We start from the raw sequence: 15,697 nt of genomic DNA, 5'->3' as shown, positions 1-15,697 counted from the left end.
AACATAAAAGTCTGCAGGAGTTGTGGTGGTGGGAGAAACTCTCAGGATCACAGGAGAGTCTGTGGGAGAGGCCCACAGGGTCCTAGAACAGGGTCCTCATCTGAGAATCAGCATCTGAAAGGCCACAATCCACCTGTGGGAAGTGAGGAAAGTGATGGAAAGTAAGGCTAGAGCAGAGCCAGCAAGTGTCATTGTTCCCTCTCTGACACCTCCCCCACAAACAGCACCACAATGAAGCAAAGAAGGTTGCCCCACCCTGGTGAATACCTAAGGCTCTGCCCCTTGCAACATAACAGGTGCACCAAGATTAAGAAATATGGCCCAAATTAAAAAACAGATCAAAACTCCACAAAAAGAACTAAGCGATGAGGAGACAGCCAACATATCAGATGCAGACTTCAAAACACTGGTAATCAAGATACTCACAGAAATTATTGAGCTTGGTCACAAAACAAAGGCTATTCAAAGTGAAATAAAGGAAAATATACAAGGAACCAACGATGAAGGGAAGGAAACGGGGACTCACACGAAGTATTTGAAACAAAATGAAGAAATAAACATCCTACCAGAACAGAATGAAGAAACAAGAATTTAAAAAAATGAGGAGAGGCTGAGAAAGCTCTGGGACACCTTTAAATGCTACAACATCCAAATGATAGGGGTGCTAGAAAGGGAAGAGGAAGAGCAAGAAATTGAAAACTTATTTGAACAAATAATGAAGGAAAACTTCCCCAATCTGGTGAAGGAAATAGATTTCCAGGAAGTCCAGGAAGTCCAAAGAGTCCCAAAGAAATTGGACCCAAACAGGAGCACAAGACACATCATAATTAAGTTACCCAGGATTGAAGATAAGGAGAAAATCTTAAAAGCAGCAGGAGAAGAGGAAAGAGTTACCTACAAAGGAGGTCCCATAAGGCTCTCAGCTGATTTCACAAAAGAAATATTACAGGCAAGGAGGGAGTAGAAAGAAGTATTCGAAGTCATGAACGGCAAGGACCTACATCCAAGATTACTCTATCCAGAAACAATAGCATTTAGAATGGAAGGGCCGATAAAATGCTTTCCAGATAAGGTCAAGTTAAAGGAGTTCATCATCACCAAGCCCTTATTATATGACGTTAAAGGGATTTATCTAAGAAATAGAAGATCAAAAATATGAACAGTAAAATGACAACACACTCACAACTAGCAACAACTAAACCTGAAAAACATAAACAAAAACTAAGCAAACAACTAGAACAATAATAGAAGCACAGAAATGGAGATCACATGGAGGATTATCAGTGGGGAAGGGGAGGGAGGGAATGGGGGTGAAGGTACAGGGAATAAGTAAGCACAAAATAGACAGGGGGAGATTAAGAATAGTATAGGAAATGGAGAAGCCAAAGAACTTATATATACAACCAATGGACATGAACTACATGGTGGGGGATGCTGGAGGATGGTAGGGTGCAGGGAGGAGGGGGATAAAGGGGGTAACAAAATTGGGACAACTGTATAAAAGAAAAAAATTAAAAATAAAACAAAAAAAACAAATATTGACTTAAAAGGGTTTAAGAACTTGAACATAAGATGTGAAATATTAAGATACATAGAAGAAAATATAAACATTAAACTTATGTACTTGATCACAGAGTGATCTTTGTGAACTTAACCCCAAGACAAGAGAAGTAAAAGAAAAGTAAATTTATGGAACTATATCAAACTAGAATTTTTACACAGTAAAGGAAAACCACCAACAAAACAAAAAGACAACCAACCAAATTGGGTAAAATATTTTCAAATACACATATTTTTAAACATTTAATCTACTACAGCATAGATTTTTGGAATAAGACAATGGGAACATTTTCTTATCATTTTATAGATTTTGACTGATTATAAATCCATACTGCCCTCTGGTGGCTGTTATTGTTTGTCTGTCATATAACTGGATGTAAAACCAAAAGATATTTCAAGAGCCTCAACATCTCTAGAAAATAATCTTTTTTCCCAAGTTAATTATAGTCTTTTAATTAGGTCATTTGTTTTCCAAAGTATTCAAATCTTAATGTGTCTTTCTTATTTATTCCATGTTTAAGCAGATCTACTTACAGGTAATATTTAGTATGTTCCTTAGGATATTTTTATAAAAATACCACAGATATAAAATGAAAATAATAAAATATGTGAACTGTAATAACTATTATTAAATTATATATATTTTAAAACTTTTTAAAAGATTTTTTTACCTGTTTATTTTTAGAGAGGGAAGGGAGGGAGAAAGAGAGAGAGAGAGAAACATCAATGTGCCATTGCTGGGGGCCATGGCCTGCAACCCAGGCATGTGCCCTGACTGGGAATCGAACCTGCGATGCTTTGGTTCGCAGCCTGAGCTCAGTCCACTGAGCTACGTCAGCCAGGGCTTAAAACATTTTTATTTTATGTACTTTTATTTTCTATTTAATTTATTCTCACATATGAGCATTTTATATAGTTATATAATTATATAATAAGGCATGTCACCAAGACGTACATTTCACCAATCCTTCTGATAGACTATATATATAAAAAATGGATGGTGACTTAATCCACCTAGAGTTTGATAAAGTTATTAGAAAACAATTGAAAAGGAAAATACTTTAAAGAATGGGCTGCTAGCCTTCTTTCTAAAAACACGATCTTGAGTAAATAGTTACTACAACTTAGTTTCAGTTTCCTCATCTTCAAATTACACATACATAACATTAACAGATTTATTCCCATTCCAAAGCATATATATATAATTATATATATTTTACAGAATGAGACAATGTACACGAAGATCAGTAGACCTTTTTCTCACACAACATAAGTGCTCACTAGTTGTCAGATTCTTTGCCTTCTTTCTCTTTGAGTAACAATTCTCATGGGACCTAACTTCAAAAATTGACCCATATTAAGCACTCAATAATATTGTAGATGAATGAATAAGTTTAGCAAATGATACTTGTACATGAAGAAATTTTAGTGTGTTTCAAGGTCTGTATCTGGCCCAATTGCTTTTCAAATTCAGTCTATTAGTGTAGTTCTTTTTTTTTAAGATTTTATTTATTTATTTTTAGAGAGAGAGGAAGGGAGGGAGAAAGAGAGAGAGAGAAACATTAATGTGTGGTTGCCTCTTACGTGACCCCCACTGGGGACCTGGCCTGCAACCCAGGCATGTGCCCTGAGTGGGAATTGAACTGGTGACCTTTTGTTTCACAGCCCGTGCTCAATCCACTGAGCTATGCCAGCCAGGGCTCGTCTTTTCTTATTCTTTGCTTGGTCTCAATTGAAACTAATTTGGAAGGAGAGATTTTTATGTTTTTTATCACAGTTACTTCTATTACCTCTATGTCATTGGCTTAAATATATGGGAATGATTCAAAGACTAAGAGACTAGGAAAATAAATATATCTGTACCTAAATGTATGTCTATATCTATTATCCACATTTGCTCACCTGGTGATATCAGCAAGTTACCTTTAGGTTGGTCCTATGAAGTTTCTCCCATTTCTACTATTCTAGTAAATGGTGACTGCTTCCACAGGCAGGGCACCTGTCTTTGTTGTCTTGTCTTCATGGAGTCTAACAAGACCTTGTATGCAGGTGAGGCTTTTGATGTTCAACGTGAATAAAGTGCTCTAATTTGGAGCCACAGGTAATCATCACTTCCCTTATTCTCATAGTAAAGGAAATTTTATAGTTTCTATTCATCATTTGAATGCTACTATTGAGACCTATCATTTAATATCTTGGTTAAGACCAGTTCATAGCCCTGGCTGGCATAGATCAGTGGATTGAGCACAGGCTGTGAACCAAAGTGTAGCAGGTTCGATTCCCAACCAGGGTACATGCCTGGGTTGCAGGCCGTGACCCCCAGCAACCGCACATTGATGTTTCTCTCTCTCTCTATCTCCCTCCCTTCCCTCTCTAAAAATAAATAAACAAACTCGTAAAAAAAAAAAAGAAAAAGAAAAAAGACCAGTTCATAATAACAGACTGGAAGTGCAAGAATAAGAAACTCACAAAGAAATTAGAAACACTTATTAGGGTCTTTGGGCCACTTTCCCAATCACAAAATTATATGGCACTTTAGCAATGATATTATTCTTCATGCATGTGCATTTATTCAGACCATACTATGTGCCAGTCAGAAGACCATACTATGTGCCAGACATTGAAGAGGCACTGGGGATGCAAGGATACACAAAGTTGTTTTCTACATAAAGCGGTCTCTGATCTAGTTATGGGAGGAAATAAGTAAAACAGAGTCAAGTATAATCAAAGGGCTAATAAAGGACAGCTCACAGAAGGGATACCTGAGTTGCCACTTAGTAGGGTATATGCATTAGCCAGATGAAAATAGGTTGAATGGAATGGACAGATAGAATATTCCTAAAAATACCATGAGAAATATTTTTTGAGGAAACTCTATACGGTTTTCCACAGTGACTGCAATAGTTCTCACTCCCACCAATAGTGTTTAAGGGTCCCCTTTTCCTACATCCTCATCAGCACTTGTTGTTTGTTGATTTATTGATGGTAGCTATTCTGGCAGATGACAGGTGATATTTCATTGTGGTTTTAATTTGTATCTCTTGATGATTAGTGATGCTGAACATTTTTTTCATATGTCTATTATCCATCTGTATGTCCTCTTTGGATAACTGTCTCTTCAGGTCCTTTGCCTATTTCTTTAATTGAATTGGCTTCCTGGTGTTGATTTGCATAAGATACACACACACACACACATACACACACATATGCATGTGTGTATATATGTGTGTGTAATAATGGTTTAATTTCATATATATGTATATCTTAAATATATACCTATATATTTAATGAACACATATGTATATGTGTGTGTGTATATGTGCATATATGTGTGTATTAAACATATACATATATATGAAATTAAACCATTATCAGATATATCATTGGCAAATATTTTCTCTCATACAAGGGGTTTCCTTTTCATTTTGCTGATGGTTTCTTTAGCTGTGCAGAAGTATTTTAATTTGATATAGTCCCACTTCTGGGAATAAATGTATCCTAAGAATCCTAAAACACCAATTGAAAAGAATAAATTCATCCCTATGTTTGTAGCAGTCTTATTTATAATAGATATGATCTGGAAGCAACCTAAGTGCCCATCAGTAGAAGAGCGGATAAAAAAAGCTGCAGTACATTTACACAACAGAATATTACACAGCTGTGAAAAAGGAAATCTTACCTTTTGTGACAGCATGGATGAATCTGGAGATTATTATGCTAAATGAAATAAGCCAGTCAGTGAAAGAAAAACTGCCATATTATCTCACTTATAAATGGAATCTAATGAAGAAGATAAACTGATGAACAAAATAGAAACAGAGGCATAGATACATGGAACAGACTGACAGCTGTTGGAGGGGTGGAGGAATGGGGATGGATGAAAGAAGGTGAAGAGATTAGCCAAAGAACAGCTATGCATGACCCAGGGACATGGAAAGAAGTGTGGTGATCACCTGGGGAAGGGGGGAATAGGAGCTAAGTGGTGGTAGGTTAAGGGGGGGAAAAGTGGGGACAACTGTAATATGTAAACAATAAAAAATAAAGGAAAAAATATCCCAAGAAATAATCTGAAAGTAAGAAAGCAGGATAAAATCAAGGAATTTATTTATGGAATTGCTTCCTATGTTTGCAGCATAGATAAAAGTGGGGGAGTAGTGAATGAGAGTTCTGAGAAGTAAGCAGAGATAGCAGCATATGAAGGCCCTTACAGAATGCTGGCTAATGTGTTTCAGCTTGGGAGCAAAGGAAACCTTTAAAGCATTTTAAGTAATAGTGATAATCATATGTACATTTTTGAAATCTATTTTTCATTATATTATTAGGCATAGATTAGAACAGAAGAAGGATGGAACCAGAGAGACAAATGGAAATATTTTTAAACAATCTCAGTAAGAACTGAGAGTAGCCTGACCTTGCTCAATGGCCAGAGTCACCAGGATATTTTGGTAGGAAGTAAAATAAACAGGTTTGGTCACAGAGTAGAGAATACAGAAGAAAGAGGCATCACAGTAAGGCTTCTCACTTGCAAAACCAAGGTGGTGTTCTCAGGGGGACAAGAACCCTGATGGGAAATCAGGGTTGAGGTAGAAGATGATATGGTAAATATGGTGAGTTTCAGGGACATTCAGCAAGTTGGATACATGGATCAAAAACACAGGAGAGAAAACCAAAATGGATCTGCTGGCTTATAGTCAACACCAGGTAGATAGTCCATGAGGGTGTCCAAGAAGGTTTCCTGGAGTACACATTCAATAAACATTTGCTTAAGTACACAGTTCATTTGAATTTTTTTAGAAAAAGATCCATAACAAAGACTTTTTAATATTCTTTGTAACCAATAGAGAAAAATTAAAAGAATATATATTCATAAGAGTGGACTGCACACAAAAGTTGATGTTATTGTTTGAGAAGTTACCATATGCTAGACACTCCCTATAAATCTCATACACACTGTGTCATGCATCTTATTACAATACGGTGACTTTTATTATTTAAATTGCATTCATGAGGATATATACGATCATAGAAGCAGTATGGTGTGGTTTTTAATAACATAAACCCTGACATCAGAAAGACTTGGGTTCTGTTGCTGACTATACTGTTAGCTGATGGACTTAGACAATTTAAATTCTTCAAGTTTTTCATCACTCATAATTCAGACATATGGTAAGCATCTATTACATTTGTGCTATATAATTTTTATCATTGGGTGATTTATCTAAAGCCACAAAAGTTATCATATATTAAACTAAGATCTGATTCTAAGAAAAAAAAACCTCCAACCATTAAGCCCACCTAACTATTCATCTTCTATATCTCAAAAAGATTTATGTATGTATGCATATATATATATATATATATACACACACACACAGAGTTTTAGAACTGTATATACATAACTTAAAAGTAACCTAGAGAAACATTAAAGAAAATGTTATATTAAAAGTATTTTTAGCCTGGCTGGAGTAGCTCAGTGGATTGAGCTCGGGCTGCGAACCGAAGCATTGGAGGTTCGATTCCCAGCCACGGCACATGCCTGGGTTGCAGGCCATGGCCCCCAGCAACCGCATATTGATGTTTCTCTCTCTCTCTCTCTCTCTCTCTCTCTTTCTCCCTCCCTTCCCACTCTAAAAACAAATAAATAAATCTTTAAAAAAAAAGAATGTTAAAAGTATTTTTAAAAAGAGCTCATATAATTGAATAAGAATTGATGATTCTTATTAATAGATGGGCAAAGGACATTAAAAGGCAGTTCATTAGTCAGAAATAATTTTCATTAATTTAAGATATCAGAAAAGAGGATTTAATCTGGAAGGAATGAAATAAATAGAAATTTAAACTGAGATAATCGATTTTTCATGAACTAAAGAAACAGCAACAGTAAAAACAATACTATTTCATATTGTCAGTGGTGCAGCTACACAGACTCATTCATATAATGCTTATCTGAACGCAAACTGCCTTAATTTTGATATCTAGATTTTGGCATATTTTTTCATGATGCATGAAAATGTTTATACCCCTTAGTATAATAATTATAGTTTGAACACCATTTTCTATATCATCAAAACATTTATTGTAGCACCGTGTGTAACAGTGAACATTTGGAAACAACAGAATCTCCATAAATCAAAGATATTGAAACACATTAGGATCCTCTCATATACTGGAATATGATGTAGTTATTTATAATTGTGATCATGAGGAATACTTACTAACATAGAGGACCTTTTAGCATGCAATGTTAAATAAAAGGGTAGAGTCTGATTTTGCCTGGACATTATTATTCCAACTATATGTAAGATGTGCATAGGAGGAAGTTTGAAATTAATGAACTTTTAGTAAAGGCTCTGTTATAATGCTACTAGCAATATAAATTTTTCTATTTCTTTCCATTTCTCTCCATTTTTCCTGTGTTTCTCTCCCAATCACATGTTGAATTTTGTCAAATACTTTTTTGGGAGATCATCACAGACATGATCATATGGTTTTTTTTACTTTAGTCTTTCATATAGTAAATTACATTAATTTGGGGGGTGTTAAACCACTTTGCATTCTTGAAATAAATCTCTTAGTCAGAATGTATACTTTCTGTTTGTCACTGGATGTGGTTTGCTATTACATTGTTGAGGATTGTATTTCTATATTCATTGGAGACACTGGTCAGTAATTTTTCTCTTTTTGTATTGTCTTTGTCTATTTGGGGGCATTTTGTTGCTTTTATTCATTTGTTTATTTGGTTTATCTGCTTGCTATTTGGTTTATTATTTGATTGATGCCTTATGAAAACTGTTCAGTGATTTCTATTTTCACCACAGTGCAGGGCATCTGATGTTCCTCCTCAGAAGGCCCAGCCTTGAAATCTGTATGGCCACCTCACCAAGACAGTGCTTTTATCAAGGCTATCTTTAGCTATGCCTTTCTCCCATCTTTCAGTTAAATTGGCTGCTTCTGATGCCATCACATCAGTTGATAGTGTCCACTAACTGCTGACTGGTTGCTCTATTGTATTGAACAATGCCCAGGAGGCCTAACTTTCTCCCTAGTCTGATCAATGAAATTCAGCCTTTTTTGCAATGGCAATAACTTTCCCTCTTTATTAAATTTATTGGAGGTGAGACTGGTTAATAAAATTATGCAGGTTGCAGGCACACAATTCTACAACACATCATCTGTACACTGTATCATACGTTCACCACCCCAAGTCAAGTCTCTGTCCACCATCATTTATGCCCCCTATATCCTCCTCCCACTCTCCCCACCCCTCTCCCCTCCGACAATCACCATGCTGTTGTCCATTTCCAAGAGTTCTTTTTTTTTCTGCTCAATCCCTCTACCCCTCCAGGCACCCCACCCCCACACCATTTTTTAGGACAGTTTTGAGCTTTGCTCCAACAACAGAGATCTTTAGATCTTTTGTTATCTGTTTCTTTCCCTGGTTCTTCTGGGAAACTACTGACTAACTATAATTTAGCTTGTTGCCTTCATAAAGCTGTTACCAAACCAAATCTGGAACTAATCCAAATTGTATTCTTGTATTCCGAAATCAAATAACTTAGTTCAGGGATTCCGATAATGAAAATATTTATTTCAGCTCTGCAGAGGACGGGAGCTCTGGGAATCAGAACCAGAGAGTTGCACATGCGTGTGACTACTCAGGCTTTTTATTGGGGTGAGAGGGTCAAGGTAGGCTTTTCTGTTTGGAAGTGAGTTTCTGGGCACAGAAGTGCTATTTCTCTTGGAACTAAGGAGAAAGGGAGCTGAAAGGGGAGCTGCACAGCTTCTTCCCAAGCTCACTCCCTTTGTTCAGGTGCTATCTCTTCATTTCCATTAGCATTCCTCCCTTCCTCAGACACCTGTGGTATCTCCCAACTGCAAGAAGTATCAGAGGAAGTTTCCAGACCAGGGTGATTTAAACTCTGTATTCTTTGGTTAGGGAGGAGAGATATAAACCATTCGTTCTCAAGTGTCCTTGGTTAGGGAAGATAAAGTCTTGTGATTCACCGCTGGCTATAAGTTGCAAGCTATTCAGCCCTGTTTAATTTTCTGATGTCAAGTTTCTCCATTCCATTTTCCCAGGAATTTTCCTATTTTCTTACTATCCTGTCTCAGAGCTACCAGCCTCTTTTAATGCTTACCTCCAAAGTCTCTACTGTTTTGGGCATCACCCTTAGGCTTGAGCTTACTTTTTGAAATCAAGTTAGGAAGAGCTTCAGAGCTCTGTGTTCTCATAGACTGTGCTGGGAACTGCCCTGACTGGTATCAGAAGCTGAAACCCCCGCCTAGGCTAAGGCTAAGGGAACGTCCCTTGGAACCGTAAGCCAGCAAGGAGACAAAAGCTTATCTCCCAGGCAGGAATGCTGCTTCTGCTGCTTTATTCATAACTGAACTCCAAAAAGCTTGGTCAGTTAGCCAAAGACGGGTAAGATTCCCCACAGGGGGAATGACCTAAGCCAGGCACGATCACTTTGGGAGGCCCCCCAAAAGAAGGACTTTGGGGGCTGCAGCAAAAGAGGGTGACGGACCCTCGCTCCTCGGCTTTGGCATAGCCTGAGTTCTCATCTGGGAGAAAATCTCCTTATTGCCTTAGTTCCCGTGCTAAGCCTGAAACAATGACAGGGTGGTGCAGCTCTGTGCTGAAAGGGCAGATCCCTTGGGTGATCAGGCCTAAGAAAGAACATGTAAATTACTGTGAAACCTGCTTTGTTTAGAATGTTCTCAGTTGAATGAGAGGGGTCCAAGGAGGAAGTTTGTTCCTCAAAGTCTTACAGCTCTTTGACCCCCACTCAATAGACCCTCAGACTTCCTTGTTTTCTATAGTTCCTTACTTCCCACTGATAAGTACTGTACTTTACCTGAATTATTATGTAAAATGAGCCCAATAAAAGCAGGTATGGACGGTAAATCAGGGCCCTCCCCACTAGGGGGGGGTGGCCATTCTGTCCCTACTTCCCCACAGAAACTAGTCTTGTCTCTGTGCATGTGTGTTTGTTTCTCGCGTGTTTTTCGGCGAGCCATCCACAGCGTTCCGTGGTCACTGCTGGCAAGTGACCCACGCGCAACAAGACTGCCTTTCCCCAAGGGAAAAACAACAACAACAACAACAACTCTGAGCCACCTCTGGGGCAAGGGAATAATGGCTTACTTCTTTCTGAATGACACTTGTCTTTGTAACCAGAACTCTGGCCTGTGCACTGGCCGCTTCTTGGTTTGCCTCTACAGGTGTGGAACCTCCGTCCTATGAGATGAACATGAAGAGGGAAACAGGGCCCAGTTTGCTCATCTTATTATTCCGACAAGTGGAGACTGTGGAAGCCCTTGAGACTGTGGGAGCGTCACTCTTGGGATAGGGCGTCTTGTGTCCTTAGCTGCAGTGGCCAGGAGTAGAGATTCTGTCATTATGAGTGGGTGGGCAGAGGTAGGGTGGTCAAGGCTCATGTGCCACATTTATCATGGTTCTTACTGAGCTTTAGTAGATTCTGATTGAATAAATGTTTTTCCATTTGCTAAAAGCCCTTAAGAGAATGTTCAGAGAGTTTAATGGCTAGTTTAATGGCTTTTTTTCCTATAATTTCCACTAGTTACTGTTGTTTCCAAAGGGAGAAGGTCTGTGGGACTCCTTGTATTGTCTTTTGAAAGTTGAGAGACTCATTTTCTTTTATTTTCTGTGAGTTTTTGTGTGTTTCTGCTTTTTCTCATGAGTTATTTCTTGCATACTGTTCCCCAAAAAGCTCTATGTTACCTAAAAATAGAGCCCATGAAATTTCATCACATCGCTTTATGTATTTTTACTAAAAACAAAAACAAATTTGTATGTGTGTTGATGTCTTTTTAGTAGAACACTGACTCTCACAGATTCAACATTTGATGAGAAACAATGACTAGAGATGTAATAATTTGTAATTTTTCTGAAACTCAAATTTGAATCTCAAAGACTTGGAGGCTACTATTCAGAAATGGATCACATTTTTTAATTGATTTTAGAGAGAGTGGAAGGAAGGGAAAGACAGAAACACTGATGTGGGAGAGAAACAGTCAGTTGCCTCTCTTACATGCCCCTGATTGGCAAGCCAAACCTGTAACCTAGGTACATGCCCTGACCAGTAATCAAATCCACAACCTTTCAGTTTTCCAACTAACTGAGCCACACTGGCCCGCAGGGGTGGTGGGGGTAAGTTATTTTAACTAAGTAGTTACTTAACATTTTCATCCAAGTGTAACTTTATTGTATTCTATTTATCCACTTTCTACAAGGATTTAAATAAACAAAAACTGTGTTTATTTCTAAATTCATTCCTCATTTGAGAAATAAAACTTCATGATTTAAAGTATTATAACATACATAGGCAAAACATAGTGTAATGGGTAAGTTAGACCAGAGGTACCTGGAAAACAGGGGGGACCAGATCCAGGGGAACCTCACCAATCCTGCAAAGAGTCAGGGAGGTGGGAAGGAGGCCAAGGGCAGCTAAGGCACAGAGTTTAGGAAAGATTTGCATAACAAAAACAGATTAACACAGCTCCTTGCCTTCTTGCAGGGAGGGACTGCTGAAGAAGGCTGCTGCCCAGTGCAAACTATAAACAAAGACAATGCAACTGTAAGAAGGTGTGTCAGCAGTTACTCCTGCTGTGGTGGATGGGAAGTTCATACAAGCCTGGATTAGCTGCAGACGGGGTGGAGTGGGGCGGGACGGGGCCCGGGAGGGGCGGATGCCCCACCCTGGACTAACACATGCCTGAGTGCCCTCACATGATGTGGAAACTTTAGGCCTGACTAAAATTCATGGCCAATAGAGGGTCAACGACTGGGGAACTGACGAAAATGGCAGACACTGACACACAGTAGGAAAAGCTTCCTGTACACGTGGGATTTGGGGAGGGCCTTTTAAAGGAAAGGGCTGAAAAGTTCTCTCTCTACATATGTATATTTCTCTCTCTTTTTCTCCCTCAAGCACACGTGCATGCTATGGGTACAGGGGCTCTTGGTATGGGCACTTGGTACAGAGAAGTTGCTTTCTTGGTATAGGGGCCACCAGGGGTTTAGCCCCCTCATGGATGGGAACCCACTCCTGGAGGCAGGGGCTTAAACGCTGGAATGTGTGCTTCCCTGGGCTCCAGCCTCTGGGACACTGTGAGCTAGTGTAGCGTGGCACACAGTTTCTGGTCCACTACACAGAGAGCAGCACACCCTAGGTCCTGAAGGAGAGAGCTGCTCAGAGATGATAGCAACTCTGAAACCCACAAGTGCTCATGCCAGTCAGGATGGAGATCTGTTTGCATGATCAGCTTATGGAAAGATAAGGAAATGGGGAACTTCTGGGGATGGTTTTGACTTATAGTCTTGGGGAGCAAGAGAAGTTCTGGATCTCCTAAGAGAGAAAGACTCAGAGCAGGAGTGCTGTCCATACCACCAAGGTTGGAACCCTGTTAATAAAAACCTGTTTCCTTCAATACAAATCATTGAGTTGTATGAAAGGGTGCCAATTGGCCAAAGCCCAGTTTGCACAGTTACAATAACTGTCATAAATATTAAGAGAAAAGCTGGATCCTATAAAATATTTTTACACTCTAGAATTCGGACTATCAAAGATTTTAGAACAATTTAATCTTTAGGAATTTTTTATTGTTGACACTACTACAGATGTTCCCATTTTGTCTTCTGTTGCCTCCCTCTACCCAGTCTTCCCACCCTCCCACCACTGCTTCTTCAATAGGTTAGGATCCTTTATTGACATTCTGAATCTTTCTCTGAATCTCATATGCCAAACTGACCTAGAGCAAAATTTTATTAAGCATATTTGAGAGTGACTTTATATCAAGATTTAGTTGGTGCAGTAATAATTTTTAAAAGATAAGCATAGCATATAATATGCCAGTAACTGCATTTTTCCCCAAGTTTTAAACTCATGAGTTTCATAGATAACTAAATGTGTCCATAGTTGGTTCTTAATGGAAGATCTCCCTTCAAAGAAAGAAAAAAACTATGTAATTTAGGAGCTTTTCTCATTCCAAACATTACTTCATAGAAATATATTATTCGGTCTAAAGCAAGTAAACATTAATTGTTTGATCAGTACTTTTCCTTATTTTTTTAAGTGTGGAAGAAAAAATACCTAATTCTCTTGGTTAGAACCTTATTGATAGGACTCCATCCTGAATCTTTACTTTCATACTGCAGTCTTTTTCTAAAAAAAAATAAATAAATAAAGTATATATACTATATATCCTAGATAATTTAATAAAATTTATTTTAAATTTATGTGGATTTAGGTAGAAAAATAGTTGGATATATAGATAGATATAGATAGATGATAGATAGAGAGATAATTTCTTATCTTTTGTTTCTAGCTTTATAAATAATCCTAAAGTAGAGTAAAAATAATCAGTGAAATGACTCATATTCTCTAAATGATCTTTGATTATGATTTCACTGCTGTTTATTTGTAGTACAACAGGATTGTATCCTACAGTTAACAGTTGCACCATCTCTAAGCCCCAGTGTCCTTGTATGTATAAAAGATATTCTAATAAAAACTATCTCATAGTATTAAAATAGGTATTATATTAGATAATATATGTGCTGCTTATACCAGAGTGCATTTGATAATGCATTATCAATAAATGTTACCTGGTATTATTCTCATAATTATAGGTATTCCTCAAGGATCTCTCAAAATGTCACTTGCTCCAATTTTTTTTATCAGTTTCAACAGTGCTTATTAGCTGTAATTTGGGGTATTATTTCACTTTTATACATCTCTTTTCATTTGTTCCTAAATATGTATGTACATTAAGAAACAAAATCCAAACATCAACTCCCTGAGGCAGACCCCTAATCTTGATTTCTAGTTTATTCTGAAAAGTACAAAGGATGAGAGAAGAGAGAAATTACAAGAAATGTTTATCATTCTTATTTTAAATTTCCTACAGTTTCCAAATTTTTAACTGATTTAAATAAATAAGCATTTCCCACTATAAATTTTAACCCTATCTAAATATTCAATGCTGCTTTTATTTATACATAACATTTCCTTACTAATTTATTTTAGTTTAGAATGATCAATTTTTATAATATAGAAGAAATATATAACAACTTTATGTAGGTATAATTCATATTTCATACAGTTCACCCATTGAAAGTATACCACTTAATGTTTTTTTAGTATTCTCAAAGCCATGCAACTGTCACTAGTCAATTTTAGAATATTATCATCATCAAAAAAAGAAACTCTATTCTCACTAGCAATTACTTTCCATTTCATCCTAACCCCTAGGCAAGCACCAATTTACTTTCTGTCTCTAATTGTTTTCTTGAATATGTCATACAAATAGATAGTTCTTTTAATTATTGTGTAATGAAATATATGTTTATTTATTGAGGACTTTTAGGTTTTTAACAATGTCTTGTAGTTTTCAGGGTAAACATTTTGTACATATTTTTCTTAAATTTATCCCCAAATATTTGATTTATTTTTAGGCTAATATAAATGAATTTTTTCTTAGTTTCATTTTCAAAAAGTTCATTGATAGAATATAGAAATACAATTGATATTGCATATTGATCTTTACTATACAACATTGCTGAATGTTTTTATTTTTAGTAGACTCCTTAGGAATTATTTATGAGCAAGATCATGTTTTCTAAAAATAAAGATACTTTTAGTTTTTTTCTTTCAATCTTGATACCTTTTATTTTATTATCTTGCCTGATTTCCCTGGTAGAATCTCCAGCACAATGTTGAACAGAAGTAGTGAGTGAACATCCTTCTATTTTGCTCCTTGGGGAAATATGCGTCTTTCATCATTATATATGATGGTATCTGTGGGTATTTTCATAGATTTTCTTTATCGTGTGAGGAAGACCCCTCCCATGTCTAATTTGTTACATGTTTTTATCTTAATAATGTATTGGATTTTATCAAGTGCTTCTCCCACATCTATAGAGGCTCTGTTGCTAGGTGCATATATATTTATAATTATTACAGCTTCCTAGTAAATAACCACTTCTATTATAATAAAATTTCCTTCTTTATCTCTAGCAACTTTTTTTGTTTTAAAGATATTTGTGAAGCCACTCCAGTTTTCTTGAGGGTGCTATTTGCAATATGTATGTTTTTTTTCATCTTTTAAATGTCAA

The 15,697-nt window shown here is 37.0% G+C and overlaps 1 pseudogene; it reads left to right on the top strand.

The window, feature by feature from the left end:
• The window catches only part of LOC114501365, a 41,384-nt pseudogene extending 30,474 nt beyond the window's left edge, over positions 1-10,910 (top strand).
• The last annotated feature ends 4,787 nt before the right edge of the window (positions 10,911-15,697 follow it).

The sequence above is a fragment of the Phyllostomus discolor genome, chromosome 7 (assembly GCF_004126475.2).
Source record: "Phyllostomus discolor isolate MPI-MPIP mPhyDis1 chromosome 7, mPhyDis1.pri.v3, whole genome shotgun sequence".
In the NCBI taxonomy this organism is placed as follows: Eukaryota; Metazoa; Chordata; class Mammalia; order Chiroptera; family Phyllostomidae; genus Phyllostomus; species Phyllostomus discolor.
Note: the sequence above shows the minus strand (reverse complement) of the source record. Positions and strands in the feature narration are given on the sequence as shown.